The sequence below is a fragment of the Dipodomys merriami genome, unplaced genomic scaffold (assembly GCF_024711535.1).
Source record: "Dipodomys merriami isolate MVZ:Mamm:240054 unplaced genomic scaffold, mDipMer1.0.p SCAF_530, whole genome shotgun sequence".
NCBI lineage: Eukaryota > Metazoa > Chordata > Mammalia > Rodentia > Heteromyidae > Dipodomys > Dipodomys merriami.
In genome coordinates, this window is record NW_027206103.1 from 576,059 (window position 1) to 598,678 (window position 22,620).

General features: G+C 39.5%; 1 protein-coding gene across 11 annotated transcripts in view; it reads left to right on the plus strand.

Annotated features, from left to right (window-relative positions):
* The window catches only part of LOC138811488 (ecto-NOX disulfide-thiol exchanger 1), a 542,054-nt gene that overhangs the window by 457,576 nt on the left and 61,858 nt on the right, over positions 1 to 22,620 (plus strand). The gene's annotated exons all lie outside the window — the stretch shown is intronic.

Consider the following 22,620-nt stretch of genomic DNA (forward strand, 5'->3'; position numbering starts at 1 on the left):
TTCATTGAGTCTTGTTTATTTGTTGTTTGTGCTGTTTGCTTTAGGTGCTACTGAGGTCTGAACTGAGGACCTTGCTTCCCTCATGGGTGTGAGCCTAAGCTGCGATCCACCTACTTTAGGCTTTCCCTCAGCGATCATAGATAGGTGCCACTTCACTGGCTACCCTTTCATGGAGATGCGAGTATTGTGGATTTTTCTGCCCAGGCTGGCCTGGAACCAAAGTCCTTCAATTCTCAGTCTCCAATATAATTTGGATCACTGGCATGAGCCCCTGGCACCTGGCTCATGCTATCTTATTTTTTGTATGGTTGAAGTGACTTCTGAAATCCTTTTGAGAATAGTAATTAGAATTTTTATTTCATTTGTTTGCAAGACATTTCTATTAATTCCAGAAGTCATTGTTTGGTTTTCAGTATTTCAACTTCTTCTTTGTGTACAGTCTTCTTTACAAGTAGATTGTTTGCAATTAGATGAACAGGACTTGGTGTGCTTCTGGGAAGTTTTGTTATTTGCTGATTGCTGTGTACCCAGGCCTCCTATAAAGCGGCATCTTTTATAATACAGTAGCTATCTGAGGGCTCCTTTACTAGTGGGCTTCACTTTAGAAGAGCTGAGGATCTCCCAAATGTCAAAAAATCTGTCAGATAGTATGAACTGCCCGGTATTGCCCTTGTGTTCTCTTTGCTCTGTAAGTTCATTCATTGACAGGCATTTGAACTGCGTCTCTAGAGGAAGGAAATACACATACATATACAGGAGAGAGCTTGCGCGTGTGCACATGCATACACACACATACACACACACATACACACATACATGCACATACAGCATGTCTTGAACAGAAAGCTATTTCTGGGCCTTTTAACTCTAGCCCTATCCCTGAATGAATTCCTGCTTAGTATGTGGCTGGGGTGGGAGTGGGAAAGTATGGAAAATTATTGTGGCCATCAGGGACATGAGGGATGGGATAAGGAATAGTAAACAAGTTTTATGAATGTCCAAGTGGAAGGTTTAAGGACCTTAGGGTAGCATATTTTAGAGTAAAGATGGCAGCCTGGGATGAGGAGGCAAATACATGAATTAAAATAGTTTTACAGAGGAAATGAAGACTAATAGTAAAAGGTGAAAGAAGAGGCTGAAATATGCAATAAAAAAAGATAGAGAACTGCCCACCCTGTCTCTGTTGCCTAGTCCTAGAAGACAGAGAGAGTTGAGGAACTGAGAAAAACCAATGTACCAAAAAACTAAAATCCTTCTCATAGCTGAAAACCTAAGTTGTAGGGACAGCACTGGGTAGAAGGAGGCTCAGATAATGTAGGGCAGAGACAACATAAGATTTTTAAATGACACACCTGTAATCCTAGCTATTCAAGAGGCTGAGATCAGAGGACTATTGTTTGAAGCCATCTCAGGCAGGAAAGTCTCCAATTAACCACCAAAAAGCCAGAAGCAGAGCTGTGTCACAATGGGTAGAATACTAACCTTGAATGTAAATGGTAAGGGACAGCACTCACACTCTGAGTTCAAGCACACACATACACACACACACACACACACACACACACACACACACACACACACACACACACACACACACACACACACACACACACAGAACTTGCCTGGAGAAAAATAGGGGGGAAAAAAGAAAAAGGAGAAATAAATTCACACACACACACACACACACACACACACACACACACACACACACACACACACACACACACACACACACACACACACAGAACTTGCCTGGAGAAAAATAGGGGGAAAAAAGAAAAAGGAGAAATAAATTCACACACACACACACACACACACACACACACACACACACACACACACACACACACACACACACACACAGAACTTGCCTGGAGAAAAATAGGGGGAAAAAAAGAAAAAGGAGAAATTCTTCTAAAAGAAGAAATTCAATGCTTTTATCATGATAAATTGCACCTTGAGTTTTCACAAAATATCTAGAATTCTAGATATTGAATATGAAAAAACTAAAAATGAATTTGTTTGGAATTTATTCACTAGGCATCAGGAAAATCTACCTTGTAGGTAGAATTCATGAACCTCAAAACTGTCCAGTTGAAAGGAAGAAATAGCTTATACATGATGATCTGGTTGCAGATTTATTCAGGAAGAAGCTTTTTAACAATATTATCATAATGCCTTTAATATATGAAACCATTATACATCCATGCATAAAAGAATCCAGTATCACTGGACAAGGCAAAAACATCTCATTAGAGTGCAGAAATGGGGACTTCTTTTAGAACTTTATACAAGTAGTAAAGCCTTCCACTTGAAAAAATTGAGAAGTGTGTGTGTATATAAATAGCCACTCACATGCATAGAAAAACCTGGGACTGCACATACATACCCTGTGTTTATCCAATTTTATTTCAGTTGCCCAGGTGCAATTCCTTTCTTTCTGTGTAGAAACTAATTCACAGAACATTTCCCACATTCATATTAAAGGCCACTAACATTCTACTAGAATCAGAAAAAAGATATCAATGCCAATATCTCAGATGGCATGGCTTTTAAAGGGTTCAATGTTTCAGCATCAGGGTTCACAGGAGCCTTCACATTTCCAGTTCACCATCCTCCTCCTTTTTTTCACATCCTTACCCAAGACTTTTCCATCTTGTCATCCCAGTCCACATACCTTTGGGATGCTGCAATGTGATAGCCCATATGATGAAATGTGTTAACCCCACACCCAACCACCAAGGTCATTTGTAGAGTGTCTGCTGGTTTGTTTTCTGACATTTGCAGATGGTATTCCAGGAACAGCTGAAGCAGGTAGGTGTCCCATATTAGCACGAGGCTCTTGAAGAGATTATTAGCTTCATTTGGAACCAGAAATAGAAACCTGTGTTCTGATTCTTGGCCCAGGGCCTTACAGAGATCCTGCCTGTGTGAAATGATCACACCTGACATCTGTTCAGGGTATGGAAGTTTCAAAGCATTTTCCAGCTTGACTCTGCACAAGATACAAAGACTGATGTGAAGACAATGTAGTGTGGGGCAAGGATGGCCACTGCGTGTCTTGCCGTCTTCCCTCCTGAGGTAAGGGAGGAGAAAAGCTACAGCCATGCCATCAAGGGCATAAATCAGATTATGATTCTGATGTAGTAGAAGTCAGAGCCACCTCCACCTAATTTTGTCCTGCTTTGGAAAACCCAGCTGGCTTTGCCTGGATTCTTTACCTGGCCATAAGGCTCTACTAAGCTCAGTGAAGCTTTACTGTAATAAAAGGAAATCATGTGCGTGAATGTAATTAGAAAAGCTGGTGTTCAAGTGCATACTTACTATATATCTCTGGTGAGGACTCATAAGAGTTATGACAAGACTCAGAATTCCAAGATTATGAAGTCTAAATTCTCTGGTCCTCCATGACCTGTGTTGTTACTCCTGCAAGACCACCACTTTCTCCAGCTGCCTCCCAGAGGTACATTCCCCTCACAACTCCTCAAGAGCCAGGAACCCAGCCCTGTTGCCAAATGAGAACTGAGGGCTAATGATGTCAAGTGACTGGTACAAGGTCACCTGGGAACTCCAGTGGGAACTCCAACCCCAGGTCTGTCTGAACCCTGTGCTCTCTCCACCCCTATAATTTTCTGTAATGTGCTTGAAGTAGCAGAAGCTTAGAAAGCTGTAGACTCTCAGTGCCTGAGGATTACAGCAATATTATCTGCCAAAGCCCATTGCTTGTTTTCTGTATCACAACCCCTCATTTGGTCTTTGCATTAGTAAAGAGCCAGCCAAAGGGAAACAACATACATGCAGCTTGTATTTATTAAAGCTGAACTGCAAAAATAAATCTCTTCACTTCTGAGAAGGGGAAGAGAAGCGCTAATAAAACTTAACTATGGGAAGCTTCATCTCATCATTAGTTTTTCCTGCTCTGCCATTAATTAATCTGATCACCAAATGCATCCTCATTAGTAATCATTCCTTCTAAAAATAATGAGGCCAGAAGATGAATCAATGTAGGAGCCAGGCGTTGCCTGTGCAGACCATTATAATTGTTTGGCTTCTGCTTTCGGTAGTGTTGTCTGACCTGCAATGGAAGGCCCAGAATCTGCAGTAGACTTACAAGTTCCTAGGACAGAGGAATTGTGCTCTCCCCCCTCTCTGTCCTGGCAACAGAATCTGGATGACCTTTGAATGACCTTCCCTTTCACCACCTCTCTTGGAAATTGCCTCCTGACTTATAGGCTATATTGCACTATGAGTACCAGATTTATAGTGGAATGGATCTTTTCTTAAGTGTAGTAAATCAAAATGGCCCTTTGCTGCAGACACAATCTGGCCTTCTCTTCCATTTGACCATTGCCATCTCTCTCCCTTCAGCCATGGACACGAAAATGAATACTGTAGGCTGGCCTTGACTTCATTTTGTTATAGTCTGCCAGTGCAAAGAAACAGACTTGTTCACACTAAAACCCTGAACCTGCTGGCGCCATGTCCGTCTGCAAAAAGCAGGTGTCCTGCTCCCAGCCAGACTGATGCAATTATCTACCTCGTGACGTGGGCTACAGTTGGGAGGGCATGGAGCTGCAGGCTTTCTCCATGCAGCTGGTTAGGAGAGGCAACAGAGGGATTAGGAAGAACAGCCAATTTCCTTCTCATCAGAAAGGAAGGCTGTGCCGAGAAAGCAGGGATAGGCGTGGTGCCTCAGACGGAAAACAGCCTGGAAATGAGAAAAAGACTGAGGCAGAGAAAGAATCTTCTTTATCTGCATAAGAGAGCACACAAAGGAAGAGGAACATGGCATGTTTTGGGCTCTCAGTTTCTCATTGTAGTTTATTTTTCTTTGTGCAGAAGAATATGTAATCCTGATGTAGAAAAACTTGAACATAAAAGAAGCCTAGAAAAAAGAAAAAAAAGAACAATAAGACTCCCCAGACAGAACTACTCTTTCATGTCTTTTTTCTCTATGTGTATATAAACATATAGCATTAATCACAATTAAATATGGACCAATAGGATTGCCAACATTAGTTGAAAATTCTAGAACTGTAACCGAAGTGTGGAACTGGGAATTCAGTTCCAAGATGTTAGATGGTTAGTTAAAGACGATGTTTTCTCCTCTGTTTAACAAAGCACCCTGAATAGTCATTAAGGGAAGCTTAAACAAATTACTGCCCAATCTGGTCCTCAATTTATAGACCACCCACTTCACTCAATTGATCAGTGAAAAGACCAGCATCATGAAGTTCTTCACTGGATGCAGTTTCTTCCATTGGGTAATTGCCTCTTTAGTATTGTGCTTTTTGCCTATTCTATGTCTCTGTCTCCTCCTTCTCTCTGTATCTGTGCTCACACCCCTCCCCTATCCCCACACATGAGGGGGGGTTGTATAGCCAGTTCAGTCTTACTCTTGAAAGTCCTGAAGCACAAAAAAGGGGAAAGTATATTGGAAATGTTGCTGTAGATTTCCAGGAAAGGAGTATCACAGCAGCACTTACAAATGAAAGATAAACCCAGTGACTTTTCAGAGTTTTATTTCCTTCTCCCTTTTGTTCTCTTGATCATCCACCGTTCTGCCATATTTACCAGACCATTTCTCAGACCTTCTACCGCCATCACTAATTATTACAGAATCCAACATGGCTCAGATACTCTCTTAGGGTGAGTTTCACTGGCAAGCATGGGTCTATCACCACCCGTGACTTGCATTTTATCTGCAGGGTCTCTCCCAGTGAGTCTAGGGCTACCCTCTAACTCTGAATCGTGGCTGAGACCCTAGGACCTAGACCACAGAGCATAGATGGTACATATGTGCCCATAAATACCTTCCTACTATTCAAACACTTAAGAGCCTTGTTGATTCCTAAGAGATGACATTTTTATTTCTGCTGCATCTCAAGGAGCCAAGTTTTTGGTGCATGGATAGTTGAGAGAAGAGGACTATTTGGGGCAGGGCTAAAGAAGAATAAAGGAGGGAGAGAACACGAAACCTGTTAAAAATTGTTTGAAGTGTTTGATGAGAAGAAAGATAATAGGATAAATTTGTTCAAAGTATATTACATGTATGAAAATGGCACAGTGAAGCCCCCTGGTGGGATTAATATATGCTAATAAAAATTATAAAACATTAAAATTTATTCTAGCTTGAGAAAACTCCAAACCAGGCAACAGCATCCTTAAAATGTCTTCCTAGTTGTTTCTCCTAATGTTGAAAGTGAAGATAGATTACAAATAGTGATTTACAAGAAAATGGTGATATAGAAGATGGAACATGATGGAGGGCATTTATTTTCAATAAATATTTACGTATTGTCAATGGTGCCTGTATCTCTGACTCACCCACTTGTTCTTTGTTTCTCATTTAGTCTTCCTTGTTTGGGTTCTTGAATAACAGTTAGTCTAAATCTTTAACAAAAAGACAGTAAACATAAAGGAGACTAGAGCATAAAGGAGACTAGAACATTCCAGACCCAATCTTTATATAAAAGACCCTGGAAGATAGGAGGGAATACAGACAATTCTCCAAATATCTCTGCTGTTCCTCTTACTGTGACTTTTGGAATTTGTCTTAATGAAACAAAGCAGACCCATAATTTTCTATACTTTTGTTCCCTTGCCTGTGGCTTGTTGTTTTAGTTAGTGACAAGCGTAAATCCTAATAATGATAGACACTGATAAAATTCTGCTTGCTATAAAAAGTGAACTTGGAACATCTAGTCCTGCCATAAATCAAGGAATGTTGCTTAAAAAATAAACTAAGAATAACAGAGAATTACCTTACAATAATATAGGTATGCAATTGTGGCACAGGCACCAACTAAACAATTTGCAATTAAAAAACAATATTGTATAATAACCTGAAGTTTAAAATAAACATTTATGAGTCCATTCTGATATAAACAAATTATGAATGCATTAGTAAGTGGGAGAGAATAGAACAATCTTACCTGATAAAAAATTTCAAATGTATGTAGCCTTACACATATAGACTACTGCTTACATGTGACTTTCCAGCCTTAGGAAAGTGAAAAAGTATTGACTTCTTGACTAAGAGCAGCACACAATGACTGCCTTCCAAAGAATGCATTGTGAAAAGAGGAAAAAACAACAACAACAACAAAAAACTCTGGCTCTGGTGTCTCACGCCTATAATCCTAGCTACTCAAGAGGCTGAGATCTGAGGATCACAGAAGCTAGACCTGGCAGGAAAGTCAGTGACTCTTATTTCCAATTAACCACCACCACAAACATAACAACAACAAAAAATGAAGCATTTCCACAGCACACAGCCACTATAAACTCAGCAGGACATACAGAGAAAAATACATTGGCCTGCAGTGTTGGCAAAAAAATGAATTCTGCACTGGCCCTTAAAGCAAATCACAACAACTTTCTAAGAACTGCTGTCATATTTTCTGAGAAAAGAAAGCTATGAGAAATTGATGGCAGAAAAAAAAAGAGAGCTAAAATAAATCCTATAAATTTGGACAGTTCAAGAAGCAAGAGTTAAAAATGCTTCCAAGTGTTTGATAATTAAAATACAACTTATCAGACCTTGTGAATGGTATCTGAGACAGAATGTAAAGAAAAACATTAAACTTCCAGCAATCTATTTTAGGGGGGAAAACAATAAACAGTAGACATCCAACACCTGCTAAAAAGAATATCAAGAGAATAAAGAGGATTTTCTTTTTAAAGTTACAATAGAGAAGATCAACAAAGCTAAATATTGTCTATTTGAAAAGATTAATAAACATAGAAAATCTTTGATATCAATCAAGAAAAAAGTTTCATCCTAATAAACAATATTAAAAATGAAAGCAAGGTTATAGTCACAGCCAGAGTTATCCCAGAGACTAAAAAGATCAGAGAATATCAAGAATCCCTTTAAATGCTTTTAAAATTAGATGATGTAGACAAATTCCTGTAGGAAATACAAACCATTTCAATATTGAATTAGGAGGAAATTGAAAACCTGACTGATCTCATTTAAAAAAATTGAATTTGTAGCTTAAATTTTATATCAAAGCAATAGATGCAAAATTGTTGTATGAGGCAAATTCTAGGAACCTTCAAGAGCAAGTTAGGCCAGTCCTTTACATACTCATTCAGAGAACACAGGGTTGGAAACACTTACTTGGTAAGACATGTAGGGTTGAGGTGAGAAAAACTGTCTTTTATAAATCAAAATATGTTGCCTCAAAGTTCCTACTTGGCCTGAGATCCTAGCTCTTGTTAAGAAAAAGAGGACCTGCTTTGAAATGAAGAAGGATTTTGAAATGTAAGGCTTTGTCTTGAACTGACTGGTTTCTTTTTGAGATGGGATTAAGATACCTCCACTTGTTCAATAAATAGCACAGTGTGCAGGTGTATTTTGGGATTACTTGTATACTATTCATCTTGGTTCAAAGTCGCTTTATGTAAATACATATTACCCTATTCAAACTAGCCAATCATAGCAGATTGTGAACTTGAGCTCAACCAATCTGAGCAGGGGGGCAGGGCCTGCTATATTAAGGATAAATAGGGGACCAGCCTGCCTGCTCTGTGTGCTTGGTTGCCAGATTTTTTGCTGGTGTTGAGACTTTCTTTAGAAGTAAATTTTGCATTGTTGAGATAATTCTTTATTTTTGTGTCTGTCTATGGAGAGTGTATTTATAATATTGATACCAAAAAGGACAAGGGCAGCATAAATGGGAGGAATTTACAAGCCACTGTCATTTATGAATATAGTTTAAAATTCCTTCAGAAAAGAAAGTTTGAGTTTGATATGTTATAAATGACCAAATTAGATATATTTCAGAAATGTAAGTTTGTTTAAACATTGGAAAAGTCTTCCTACAAACACTATCATATTTTGTAGACATGCATGTATATATGTGTGAGTGTGTGTGTGTGTGTGTGTGTGTGTGTGTGTGTGTGTGTGTGTGTGTATATATATATACATTCTCTGTGTGTACACATGTATATATACACACACTCATAGAATATGATTCTAACTATGGAACTCTTTTGGGTATTGCAAGGGAGAAGAGGGAAAAGGGCCATGGAGTAATATCAGAATATATTACAGCTATGTAAGAAGATGGTATAAGGGATCTCAAGGAAAGCTGTTGGTCAAGAGAGAGAAGAGGGAAGAGGGAAAGAAAGAAAAAGAGATTATTTTGGTTAAAATAAAATATACACATCTGAAATATCATTCCTCTTCATGCAATTAATGCATACTAAAAAATAAAACAGAAAACAGACTCTTGGGGGGGAATGTATCAGTGGAGGTGGGAAGGTGAATAGAGAGGGTAAATGAGGATGGAAATAGTCAAAGGACTTTATTTGCTTATATGAAAATAGGAAAATGAAACCTCTTGAAGGATGGTAGAGGACTAAGGAAGAGTGATGGAGGAAGTGAGCTTTGTCAGGAAATGTCACAATGAACCCCCCTTGGTACTACTAATGTATGCTAATAAAAATCTTTTCAAAAAGAAGAAAAGTCCTATTAATAGGATATAACTCATTAACAGGTTAAACTTGAATAATATAATCATTTTAATAGCTATAGAATATTCATTTGTGATTTAAAATTAAAGCAACCAAAGAAGAAGGAAGCTTGACAGAGAACTTTCTTATCATAATAAAGTCTATCCACTGTCAACTCAGTAGCAAAACATGAAGATATTTTAATCCCTCCCATATTAATCCTAAAATAATCCTTCTTAAAACCAGTGTAAGCACTTGGACTAGAAAAAAACTAATTTTTCAAACTGTTCTTATTAGTGAGTATTAATTGTATAATTAAGGGATTTCATTATGATGTTTCCATACATATATCTATAGGATTCTTTTATTACATCTACTCCTTCTATTATTGTTTTCCCTTCCCTTAGTCATTTTTATCTTTCTTGATTTTTTTTTTGTTATTGTTGTTGGTTGCAGGGCTTCAACTCTGGGCTTGGGTGCTGCCCCTGCTCTCTTCAGCTCAATGCAAGCCCTCTACCACTTGAGCCACAGCACCACTTGTGGATTTTTAGTGGTTTATTGGAGATAAGAATCGCACAGACTTTCCTGCCCAGGCTGGCTTTGAACCTTGATCCTCAGATCTCAACCTCCTGAGTAGCTAGGATTACAGGCCTGAGCCACCGGTGCCCGGCTTCTTGAAAAAAATTTTAATGGATTTTGTTGTAGTTTTTTCGTGTTTGTAAGCAAGATACTTGGATCATATTTTTCTCTCTTATGCTTTCTTTCCCTGATCCTGGTTTCCATGGATTCCCCCTTTAATGCTGCACTTTTCTGTTCATGTTCTTGTTTCCTATCTTTCTTTAAATCCAGATTCCATAAATGAGATAAAACATGTACTAGTTGTCTTTCTGAGTCTGTCTTTCACTTAACATGATGATCTCCAGTTTTATCCATTTTCTAACAAATGATATGATTTCATTCCTCTTGTTGGCAGAATAATACTCCTTTGTATGTGTGTGTGTGTATATATATATATATATATATATATATATATATATATATATAACATTTTCTTTATCCATCCATCTGTTGATGGGCATCTAAGTTGTAGAATGCTATTTCCTTTTGCCATGATCTTTGCATCATGATTTACATTTTCAAGTTGACTTCTGAAGGCAAAAACTCATCTCACTGCTGTTACACAGTCTGCTAGCAAACCCTAAAGATGTAGCTTTCTTATTCTTTTCCTTTTGAAAGTGATCAACCCTAAATTTTGTGTCATTCCTCCCCTGTTTCTGCAGTGCATTCTTAAGTAGCCATATTGCCTGGACAAGTACTTTTTCTTTTGTGCTAGCCTTTTTCAGCTGACTAGTGATAGAAATTTTCATCTGAAAGTCATGGTAGACATCCTAGGTGTGAGGTGATGATTTATACAATTGATAGGGCATTTCTGAGGCTAGGGCATTTCTGAGGCTGGAGAAGCTCTTTATTACTGAGTAGGTTGATATCAATGGGGCCTTTGCAACTACAGCTCTAATTTCTCTTAATTTATGTACCATGGGAGCCTTTTGTGCTGTTATCAATGCATAACCATACTGGCACCATTTATGCTAAAGTATCTGAGTAATTCAGTTCCCTTGGTTAATGCTTCCTGTATTTAATGTTTCAGAAGCAGACAAGATTAGTTCAAGATGGTAATTTTCTGTCTGCATTTTTTTGAGATCTTTGAAAGATCGTGGTGCCACATTGTATTGTGCCAACTAAACCTCATCCCCATTATTAGGAATATGCAGCATGTTTCACAATTGTGGTATTTGTTAGAGTTTTCGCTTGCTGCTGCTGTTACTGTTGTTTCTCCTTTAAGACTCTGAGGCTGAAGGATGGGCAAATCTGGTATAGTCCAGAGGTTAAACAGCTGCAAAGGATCACCTGCAGGTGGTAAAGACTCTTAGAGAAACAGGGCTTGTCTCTTGCAGCCCTCACCTGATCCTGGATTGGAGGGAGAACAGAAGAAACCTGAAGCCCTCCAAAGATTCTGGTTATTCTGAGAGTCCTAATGTTAGTATTGTGTTAGTATTATGCTCACCTTTGGTCCTCAGCTCCACCCACACCTGGAGTTCCCGCCATACAGCTGGCCCCTCCCTCTCTCTGCCCAGACCCACCTGAACTCCCATCTACCTCACTTCCTTTCCCTCAGACCCTCCTGCTACCTGGATGGTGACAGAGGCCATGTGCTCCCTCTTGGGGGAAATATGGCTTCTCTAAAAAACCCTATAATAATCTTTCTCCTATGCCTGCCTGCCTCTGCATGGTCCCCTGAGATGGATGTGTGGGATTCTCTTTCACCTAAACTGTGGGGTTCCAGACCAGTCTAAATATATGAAAGTAACTTTGAAACTTGATGGGGAACGATTGGACTTTCTCTGCCTCCCACTTCTGTAGATAAATGTGATTGTTTATTTGTAGAGCTGGATCCAGAGCCACTTCAGGTTTCTGAATGCTAAGTTCAGGATGCTCTTCTCTATTTGCCCTGTTCTTAGGTATCTGATCCTTTTAGTTAGCAGAAAGAAATCGGGAATATTAGAATCATTGGATTTTCTTTACTGAAGTTCTGCAGTTATCATGAGTTAAGTAACAGCGGAGATTCTAGATCCATAATTTATCAAGTTTCTATCCTTAGGCATCTCTAGTTGATGTAGAGATAATACCTTCAGTTTTATTTCCTCTATTCACTTATCTACAGAACACACTAGGTCTTTACCACTTCCTTTTCCATTAACAATCAACTAAAAGCTCTCAAGATTCCAGCACATATATTTCTTTTGTATCCATTAAGTTAAAAGCTGCTTTCTGAAAAATGCAAGCATAAGGCCCGTGATGGTGGTAATATCTGTTGCTGATGATGCTTGAATGATTATGGGTTGGCTCTTTGCAGTGGCTAAACTGGATGAACCTGACTCAGTTGGAAAAACACCTCTCCCAAGGTAGCTACTAGGATTTTGGCAACAAATCACCCATACAGGGTTTTCTAACTGTCATCTTTGATCATAACTGAGTTATAAACCCTACAAGGAATGAATAAGTCTCTGTTGGCCTTTGGGGTGTGTTGCAAGATCAGCTGTTCATTCTGGCTCCTATTTGATTGAAGTAAATGGGCCAACCTGGCTGGAAAGCATGCTAATATCCTAAATTTCTACATTAACAACTGTACACGTGCCCAGAGGTTGGGGTGATAACCAGCTTATATAATTACAAAATGAAGTGATAAGAATAGATAAATCTCAGCAAATAGGATTATCATTTGCAGGGCAGTTGCCAGCAGCAGAGAGAATAGCTCCGATAGCTCTTCCTACTTGAAGGAGACATTTGACACTTTCTCTTCTCAATTGCATGGATAGCAGTAATTCAAGTTGGTTGCTCTGTGTTTTGAAATTTTCTGAAGGAGGGCAACTAGTATACCTGGGTGGGGCACACATATTAGCTAAAACTTCCTTGACCTACCTGGGTCTCCCTCTTCCCATTTTTTCAAGGAAGGTAATGACATTACTTACACTCAATACTTTTGTTTATTGAAAGGACCTTGCTTAGTGATTGTTTTTTAATCTCACAATATCCAACTGGTAAATAGTTTATTCATCCTGTGAAGTAAGTGAAAAACAGGAAGCCCAGCTGGCCCTGAAAATGATGTCATAAAGAGAAACCATTCGAGAAAGAGGCCATCAGTTTTAGAGTAAAACATGTTTATATTCATTTTTTTCCTGGGTTCAAGAAATTAATTGTGTATTTCATTGCAGATGATAAATTATTCCTCATGAGACAGTCATCAGGGGAGAAAGATTAGGAAAAAGAGGAGAACAGAGCATTAAAGAAACTTGAAGGTAGAACAGCAACTCAACAATAGAGCCAATTCCTTTCAAATGTTAAGTGTGTGGCTCATTTGTCTTTTGCTTGCCCTTGGCTGTATTTCTTCTCAGAATAGAGTTGTCTTAGAGGATCATGACCAGTAATTCCAGTTGGTTTCATGAAGGCCAAGAAATACCTGTGTTTTACACAAGCCTCTCTGACTGGCATATTCTGAGAAAGGTCTTAGAAAATCATATCTGATGGAGTAATTCCCTCTATCCCCCAGCCCAACAGGCAAGGTCATGATCTCCCTCTCTCAGATGTTGTTTATAGTCATGCACTTGATACAATTTAACACTAGTTAACAATTTAACACTTGTTAAACATTTCTTTCCTCTAAATGACATTATTTCCAGTGAACTCATGAAATGAATAATAATAATAATGGCCAAGAAAGTTTTCTTATATTGAATGTCACATGTGCTTTTATTAGCATAAGTGCTAGTAAAAACATCATAATAAAAGCATTTGCCAGTGGCTCACACCTGTAATCCTAGTTACTCCGGAGGCTGAGATCTGAGGATCACAGTTCAAAGCCAGCTCAAGCAATAAAGTCAATGAGACTCTTATCTCCAATAAACTGCCCAGAAAAAGCTGGAAGTGGCACTGTAGCTCAAGTGGTAGAGCACTAGCCTTGATCACAAAGATGCTCTGAGATAGCATCCAGGCCCTGATTCAAGCTCCATGACATAAATACACACACACACACACACATACACACACACACACACACACACACGTATGTACAATAAGAGGAAAAAATCACAATTGTCTATTCAATTCCTTTTATTAATCCACCTTTAGATAATGTTGTAGGTGAGTCATTGTCCCACACTTGATATGTGGACTTTCAACAAAACCAGATACAAAAACACAGTTTAGGCAACTGATAATTATGGAATGGGTTTAACATGTTCTTAATTTGTTTTTCAATGTTAAAGGAAGCCATTAGCCATTTAAAAAGAGCACGTTTCAATTTTTAAAAATATTAAATTCAGTAAAACTGTTTCCCCCAGGAACTAAAATTTACACTATCAGCCCTAGATAACACAACTGGTAGTTCTCTCACTTTTTATGTTTTAAGCATAAAAATTAATGCAATAATCCCAGAAAGACTTGAAGTTGTTCAGGTGCGAATCCTAAACTTTGCAGTAACTCTTCTACTATTGTTTAGTGTGAATACACTGTTGAAATCTAGAGTGTATGGTTCTAGAGATGGAATTTTTTGGAGTCCAAAACAAGCAGAAATAAATAATCCGAGTCAAATGTGTATAGATTTGTTCTTCTGTGTGAATGACAAGGATTGGGAGGGCTTGAGAGATGGGATACAATAGTTGGAATATAAAATGAATTTGTGGTTCTGGGAGGTGTAGCATAAGTGGTAGAGTGCTTGTCTGGCAATCACAAGGCCCGGAGATCAATCCTCCATTATGCATTATTAAATTTTAATAGTTTAACAGTACTGCCAGCAATTATTTAGAATTTAGATTAATGAAAGAATTTTTGTGGAGTATTTCATCACTCATTTTCTCAAAATTGCTGATGCACCAAGATAATAAATAGAAAGAACTTTGATAAGTTTTATTATTATCTTTATTATTATTAACAATGAGTGTATGTAGCTCCCTACATCTCTATACTTAAACCTTCACTCAGGTCATCATCTCTATGACTTGCTGAGTTTTTCCATCCTCTCTCTGACTCATAAGAATCTGCAAAAATCATGCCTGCTTCCCTTTGGAAATCTTGCTTGGTTGATAGGATTATTGGATTTTTTTTTCTTTTCTCTTTTTTCCTGCAGCAGGGGAAATCCTAGTTCATTATGGACTAGCCCTGGGAAGCCTAGAAATATCTCCGCTTTGAGTCCCTGTTCTCTTGAGTTCTTTCCTGGACTTAATCCTGCAGACACTAGGAGCTCTCTCTCAGATGTAGACACACTTTAAATGCTTCTGTGTTAGCCCCTTAACTGTCCCAGGAAGTGGCATTCCTACCAGCAACCCTGCCCCTGGGAGGATCAAGCAGGGTCTTTCATGAAGTCTCCAGCACCCCTGTGAAGACCAAGAGACATAAAAACACTTAGTATTGTTTTCTCATTGGCCTCCCTTGCTGTTCCAAATCCCCAGGGTACTGGTAGGCATAATCCCAGGGTTCAGGGTCTTTCAGAGGGGGAGCTAGCTGGCCCTGGTTGTTCGGTTCTGGCTGACATTAGGCTTTTAACAGCAGGGTCAGGGGACAAGGCCACGTTCCAAACATCTCTCTGCGATAAATGCAACCTGATCCCATCAAGAACAAGAGATTGCCTTTCTGCCTAGCAATGAGAATGGCATTTAAAATTCAATATCAGAAAAGATATTGACGAGATTAAGGTCTGGGAGGAATTGATTTATGAGGAAAGACCCAAGGAATTAAATATGTATAGCCTGGTGTAATAGGATATTAGTCCTGAACACAATTTCATTCCTATGATCCAGCTTTAGGTCATCAGTCATCTGCTGAGCAGTGGAGCTCTCTCTGGGAGAGGTCCCTATCCCTCCCCCAAGGGTCACTGTGCCTAAGGCAGAGAGAAAGGCACCAGGATTGATGCTTAGGGCCACAGGCTGGGTTACCCTTATGCTCCGCATAAATCAAAGTACGTTTTCATTCCCCGGTGTAAGTCGATGACATTTCCAACTAGAATAGAACTTGAGTAGTGTTACCACCCCCTGTAATGGGAAAATTCAAGCAAGTTCAATTTCATTCCTTTCCCAAGGAGAAAAGTGAACTTTATAGGTACTGTGTGGCTCCTTCCCTGGAGCCAAGTTTCTTTACCTTGTCAGAAATACCCTGAGATGTGTTTGTCTTTAGGCAAAGCCTTGCTCTTAGGTTGTCCCATGTGTACTTGATTTATTTTTATATCTCAGCTTTCCCTGACAATCAGAGAGTGACTGGATTTTCTATTAGTTGTAAAGCAGATATCGTTAGACTGTCCTCTTTTCCAGGCCAAAGTCAGTGAACAAAACAGAATGGAGGCATGGAGGGCCTAGGGAGCCTGGGGAGGTGGATAAAGGAAAAGGATCCCACCAAGTAGGAAAGAGTTTAGGGTGTATGCTTCCATCTCAGCACTATAGCAGGGTAAGGTACTGGTGGAGCTGGCTACGGTAGAAATAAATATTCAGGGAAATCAAGTTGGAGATGAGGGATACTGACAGTAGTAAGCTCTCAGAAACTACCAGGGAGACCTGATGTTCAAAGTGGTACATGCACCAGACCATCCAGACATGGGCACACCTACCATGGCCTCTGTGGGGAAACTTCCTTTGGAAGTCTCTTTCCTCATTCCTTAGGTGGCCTTAAAGTCAGGTCCCCTGAGAGGTATGTCTGATTTATAACTACAGGAATGGGATAATATTTATCAAAACCAAGTCAGAAAAGCCAAAAACATGTTAAATGTAAATTTATGACACTCCATGGATTTAAATACTCCTAGCCCTCTATGGGGAATATTTAATCAGTGACTTATTTCCAGAGTAAATTACATTTCACAATAGTTTCCTTGTGTCCATTTCCCTTAACCTCTCATCTGATCCCCTAAAACTCCTGAATTCCTATGGGAACATACTAGTGGTCACCAATATTGGAGGATTTTGTGTTGCCGGAAACATTATTTTGTATAGACTAGCATCTTCATGACCCAGTACTGTGAAGTAGTTTTCTCAATGTCTTCTACCTAGTCCAGCATTTTGCACATAGAAGTTCAGTATTGACTGATTGAATGAATGAGTGAGTGAATGAGTATTAGCAGATTGTTGTAGAACTGAGCTAGAGCCAAGCACTGGGAAAGGAGGCGGGGGGGGGGGGGGGGAGGGGATGTGTGTATGTGTGTGTGTTAGTGTCAGTCACTGTCAGTATCTACCCAGCTGGTGTCATGAGGTAGGATGCCACAATAAATTTAGAAAGTGCCATTCTCTGCAACCATACATGACACAAGTTCAGGGTTCTGTTTGGGGATATTTTGTGCCATCCATAACCTCCATCCCACCCCCACACAATCTCCTGCCAAAGATCCATAAGATCCCTGGTACATAATTCTGAAGTTGTCACTCTTATAATATGATGCTGGTGGTGTATTTCACATACAGTATTTACATGTCCTCTCTGACTTCTATGCAACCTTATATAGTCTGTTAACTTTACCTTAAAACAAAATTAGAAGATTTAAGGGGAAAAAAAGGCAGGAAAAGATAGCAGCTTCTAAAGGAATGCAGCATACACAGTAGCTTCTCTGCAGCAGCCTAGCTCATAAATGGGAATGATGAATGCCTAGGTACAAATTGTCACTAGGAGGATTTTAAGTTTGGCATGTCCTGATTTCCATTTAAAATTGACAGTGCTTTGTGGTTGCCAAGGTAGAAATCTCAGCTTGAAGCAGGAAAATTGAGTTGTGCAAGTGGTAGGTCTTCCCCCAGACAGCGTGACCTCAGATACATGGCTCAACCTCTATGTTCCTACAATTCTCCCATCTGTAAAAATGGAGATGTGACCTCACTTATTCTGGGGCTCCAAATAACATTTGTAATGCTCTGTGAATTTGTCAGGGGAAAAAAAAGAAAAAGACCCATTACACACGGAAGACTCTGTTCCCAAAGAGCATTACAAATGATCCTATTAAATCAGTGGCCTGGAAATATCAAGTTGTGTCAGGTACAGCATTTATTTACCTGCTTATTGTCCGCCAGTGTTTGCACTTGATTGGCATATGGATAATTGTCTAATTGGAACACACTCAGTTGTAACCACCAAAGAATGTAATAGTGCATCTGTTTAATGCCATACTCTCAAATGTTAAATTAAAATTATGCTGTAGTCAGCCAATCCAACCAGGAGACACTTCTGATTAAGTTCTTGCTGCTTGTGAACTTCTGTAATTGAGACACAGTGGTACTTAAAAATTCAAACTAGAAAGAATATTATACAGTCTCATAAATATCAATGAAAAGGACCAGAAAGGCTGACTTAAATTATCTAGTTGTGAATGCTCTCACTGTTTTTGTGGGGCATCTAGTCAAATGAAGAATAGCAAGTTTGAATCACCACTGTTTTGAATACATAAATATTAGATTTGCAGGTTTATACTTTGTAAACAATAAAGCATTAATTTTGTAGAATACACAAAATAGTCTGTAGTGTTGGTTTTAATTTTCCCTCTAGTGGTAGTTTTATTCTTTTATTTTAAAACTGGGACATGAAGAATTAATTACATAATTATGAATTAATTGATTGGAATTCTTTAACCTTTTAAGAGATATTCCTCTTCAGATGAAAAAAGGGTATCTGGAACTGCCAGTGCAATAAATCAAAATGTCTTAAGTGGAGCTGCTATTTTCCTCTGAAAGTTTTATATATTCATATGTCTAAAACAATAAATTACCCAGCAGCAGAGTCTCAAAGTGTTTTTGTTGTCATTTTGGTTCAACCCCAGAGAAATCAGAGCAATCTTTCATTTATCCTTACCTACTACCTACTACGTGTTACGTGTACCCAACTGACACATTATCAACCCCACTTTTGTTAGGTCTAGTCTAACTGAAGATAGATAGGAAATGTGTTGTACTGTAGCAAATGCCTTGGAAGCATAGAGGTTAGATGAACTATGGTTGCTTAGTTGATTCTTTATTGGGGAAGAACCCAAGGCTACTGCCCATAATTGTGTAGGTTTTGCCCTGGAAAATAGTAATGAAGCCAAGCCTACAAAGTAAATGAGAAAGAAACCCAGTCCCTACTCTATTACCCAAGCCTGTGCCTTTGTGAGTGGTAGGGGTGGGGAGTGTCTATCCCTCTTGGCCTTAAATCATATATGCATAAGCTTCCTATATGCATCTTGGTGGCTGCCTATAGCTTCTCTGCCTGTGTTGATAATTTTGTGTGGTCTGTGGATGATGTTATAAATATCCAAATAGCCCTTTGGAGAAAAAATTAAAAAGGCTCCCTATCCCTGAGAGGATGGGACTCTTTTCAGTTGCAGAGAAAGGTATCATATGGATTGGTGTTGGCTCAGAGCAACCTTTGAGTTGGGGCTTCAAGATTGAGTAGAAGCAGGGATACCTATGGCTCATACCTGTAAGCTTAGCAACTCATGTGGCTGAGATCTGGTGATCAAAGTTTGAAGGCAGCTTCAGCAGGAAAATCTGTGAGCCTTTTAGATCCAATTAATCATCAAAAAGGACAAAAGTGGAGGTGTGCCTTGAGCAAAAAAATGCTTAGAGACTAGTTGGGTACTGGTGGCTCATGCCTGTAATCCTAGCTACTCAGGAGGCTGAGAGTTGAGTATTGTGGTTCAAAGCCAGCCAAGGCAGGAAAGTCCCTGAAACTCTTATCTCCAATAAACCACCAGAAGTGGCACCATGGCTCAAGTGGTAGAGTGCTTGACTTGAGCTGAAGACTTGAGAGACAGCTCCCAGGCCCAGAGTTCAAGCCCAACAACCAATACACACAGACACACATAAGAAGCTCAGAGACAGCACCCAGGCTCTGAGTTCAAGCCCAACGACTGACACACACACACACACACACACACACACACACACACACACACACACACACACACACACACACACACACACACACACACACACACACACACACACACACACACACACACACACACACACACACACACACACACACACACACACACACACACACACACACACACCCCAAGTAGGAAACTGCCAGGCAGAATTCTGAGTAGTAAGAGAATGTATGCATATCTGAGGAAGAATGAGAAGTCCTGTAGTTTGGATTTCATCTTTTGGGCCCAGGAGACCAAAAATATTTTTAAGCATGGCAACACTTTTAATTGTTGCATGGGCAAATCTCTCAGAAGTGTAGGGGGTGAATGTCAGTGTGATTAGGCAAGATCTTAGTAGCTTTAACTATGACAAAAGATAGAATGGAGAAAAGACAGAGGAATAAGCAGGAGTGGGGGGGTGGAGACTTGAACTCTGGATACCACAGGAGGAGGGTTGTGCAGGGTGAGGAGAGGATAAGCTATTGGACACCATTTAAACGATCAGAGAAGGATGCAATGTATAGTAAATGAGAGACAGAGCCTAAAGAACTAGTACATGACATGTGTGGCTGAAGCCATGTATACAAATGGGATTTCTAGAGACAGCTTATAGCTGGCAGAAAAGAACCTGGCATTTCAAGTGGCAATTACAAAAAGCACTGGTGACATTAGTGGAATAGACATGTAGAATGAAGTCACATAGTAGGGCCACAGATTAAGTGAACATTGAAGGAAGCAGGAATTCTCACTCCCTCCTTATGCATTAGCATTAACTGTGAAAGTTTTTTGTATAAAAAGGAAATGAATGCCTGGGTCCCACATCTAGTTATTCAGAGTTAATTGGCCTCCTGTGGAGCCCAGAAATCAGTATTTTTAAAAAATCTTCTCAGATGATATTAATAAATAACCAGAATGATCAGAATGAAGAACCAGTGCCCTTGACTATTCTTTTAAGAAGGATAGATAAAACCCCAAAGCTTGAAAGCATATGATGAGATGCTTATAACTGCAGAGGATCAGAGAATAGAATTTTTAAATGAAGAATCTTTATATTCTGTAACTGGCAAATATGAAAAAAACCTGAAAAATGCTTTCCATGAAGATGTGAGACAGTGCAGCTCTTACCTACCACTGGGGTGTATGTGGAGCAGTATTACCATAATGTAGGGTAGCTTTGCTACAACATCTGGCTAGGCACATCTGTGAGCCCAGAAGTTCAGCCCTGGTTATGTGTGTAAGGGAAACCATTCCACAGGACCACAGGAAAACATGTTCTAGAATATTCACCTTGTACAAAGTGAGAAGCATTAGAGACAGTTTGAGTATCCTTCATTGGAAGGGTATATTAGGTACAAAAAAAAGGAGGGGAGGGAGGGCTAAAATATTCTACAGAATATTATACAGCCACCAGAAGCAATAGAGGAGTTATGCAAAATGTTAATCTGGCTGGATCCTAAAAATATAGAAAACCCGGACAGCCATGACAATGTATACATTTAAATATATACATTTAAATAAGGATCTAGACACTGTAAACCACTGAAGTGATTATCTACTCATGAGAAGCAAAGGGAGCAATGATAAAAGAGGAGATGTTTTATCTAAAAAGTGTGATTCCCAGGGAGGAAGGGGAAAGGAAGCTTAAGAAGTGGGGTCAAGGGCAGGGATTGTGTATGTTTCTATAGGATGGAGAGTTGGAAAGTGTAGGTGAAAGATTGCAGTAGACTTCTCTCATTACTATGCAGTGTTGGAAGTAACAGCTGAGAGGTGAACCCAAGTAGTATTCTTCTCCCTCTCCCCAAGTTCATTACTGAAACACTGTGTGTTCTTTACAAAACGAACAGGAAGATCCACAGACCTACCCAACTGCCCAGAGACAATGTCCAGATCCTTTCCTAAGACTATGGTATGACTTAATGGGTCAATATATTCCACAGAATATTATGCAGTCACCAGAGGCAGTAGATCACACCCCAATCAATAAGCTGGAAAAGGTGGTTCATACCTGTGGTCCTGGCTATACAGGACATTATAAGAAGGTAAATCATGGCTCAAAGCCAGCCCTGGGCAGAAAGGCTCAAGTAGTAGAGAACCTTACAAAGCCCTCAGTAGTTCCAACACATGTTCAAAAAAAGATTGGATTTGAAATTGCTCAGTTAAAACCATTTGATATCTCTATATCAGAGACACAGATTACCTTGGGACAGTTGGGCCTGTCATGAGTGAGATTGAAGGCACAGGGTTGTCCCTCCTGTTCAGACAGCAGTGTTCCACACAAACCAGAGCCAGATGTGGTTGGATGGTGATATGGACAGATAGGAGAATAGAATGCACTAAGTGTTCGGGAAATGATAAGAACGTTACTGTTTTTGCCAGGGAAACCCAAAGTGGTTCTTAAATCTGGACTCGGCGCCAAAGCAAGGAGGAACAAGTGCCAAGTCAAGGGAAAGAGCAGTGTGCTTTGATTACCATCTACCCTGCAAGTCCTACAGAGCCAGTCATTTTGAAGATTGAATGCAGCCCTTTTAGTTAATGAGAAAGGCAATGCCAGTATTTCTTTAGACTTTGATATTCAGGTTTGACCAGGCTCTGAAAAGGCAACCTGGACGTTGGAGATAGGTTGTTTCCTGAGGGGAATATACTAACCCTCCCCATCATCAATGCAGTATTTGTTAGGTATGGCAACAGGAAAATCCTCCTTTGTCTTTTCAAAGTGGTCCTTTGTTGTC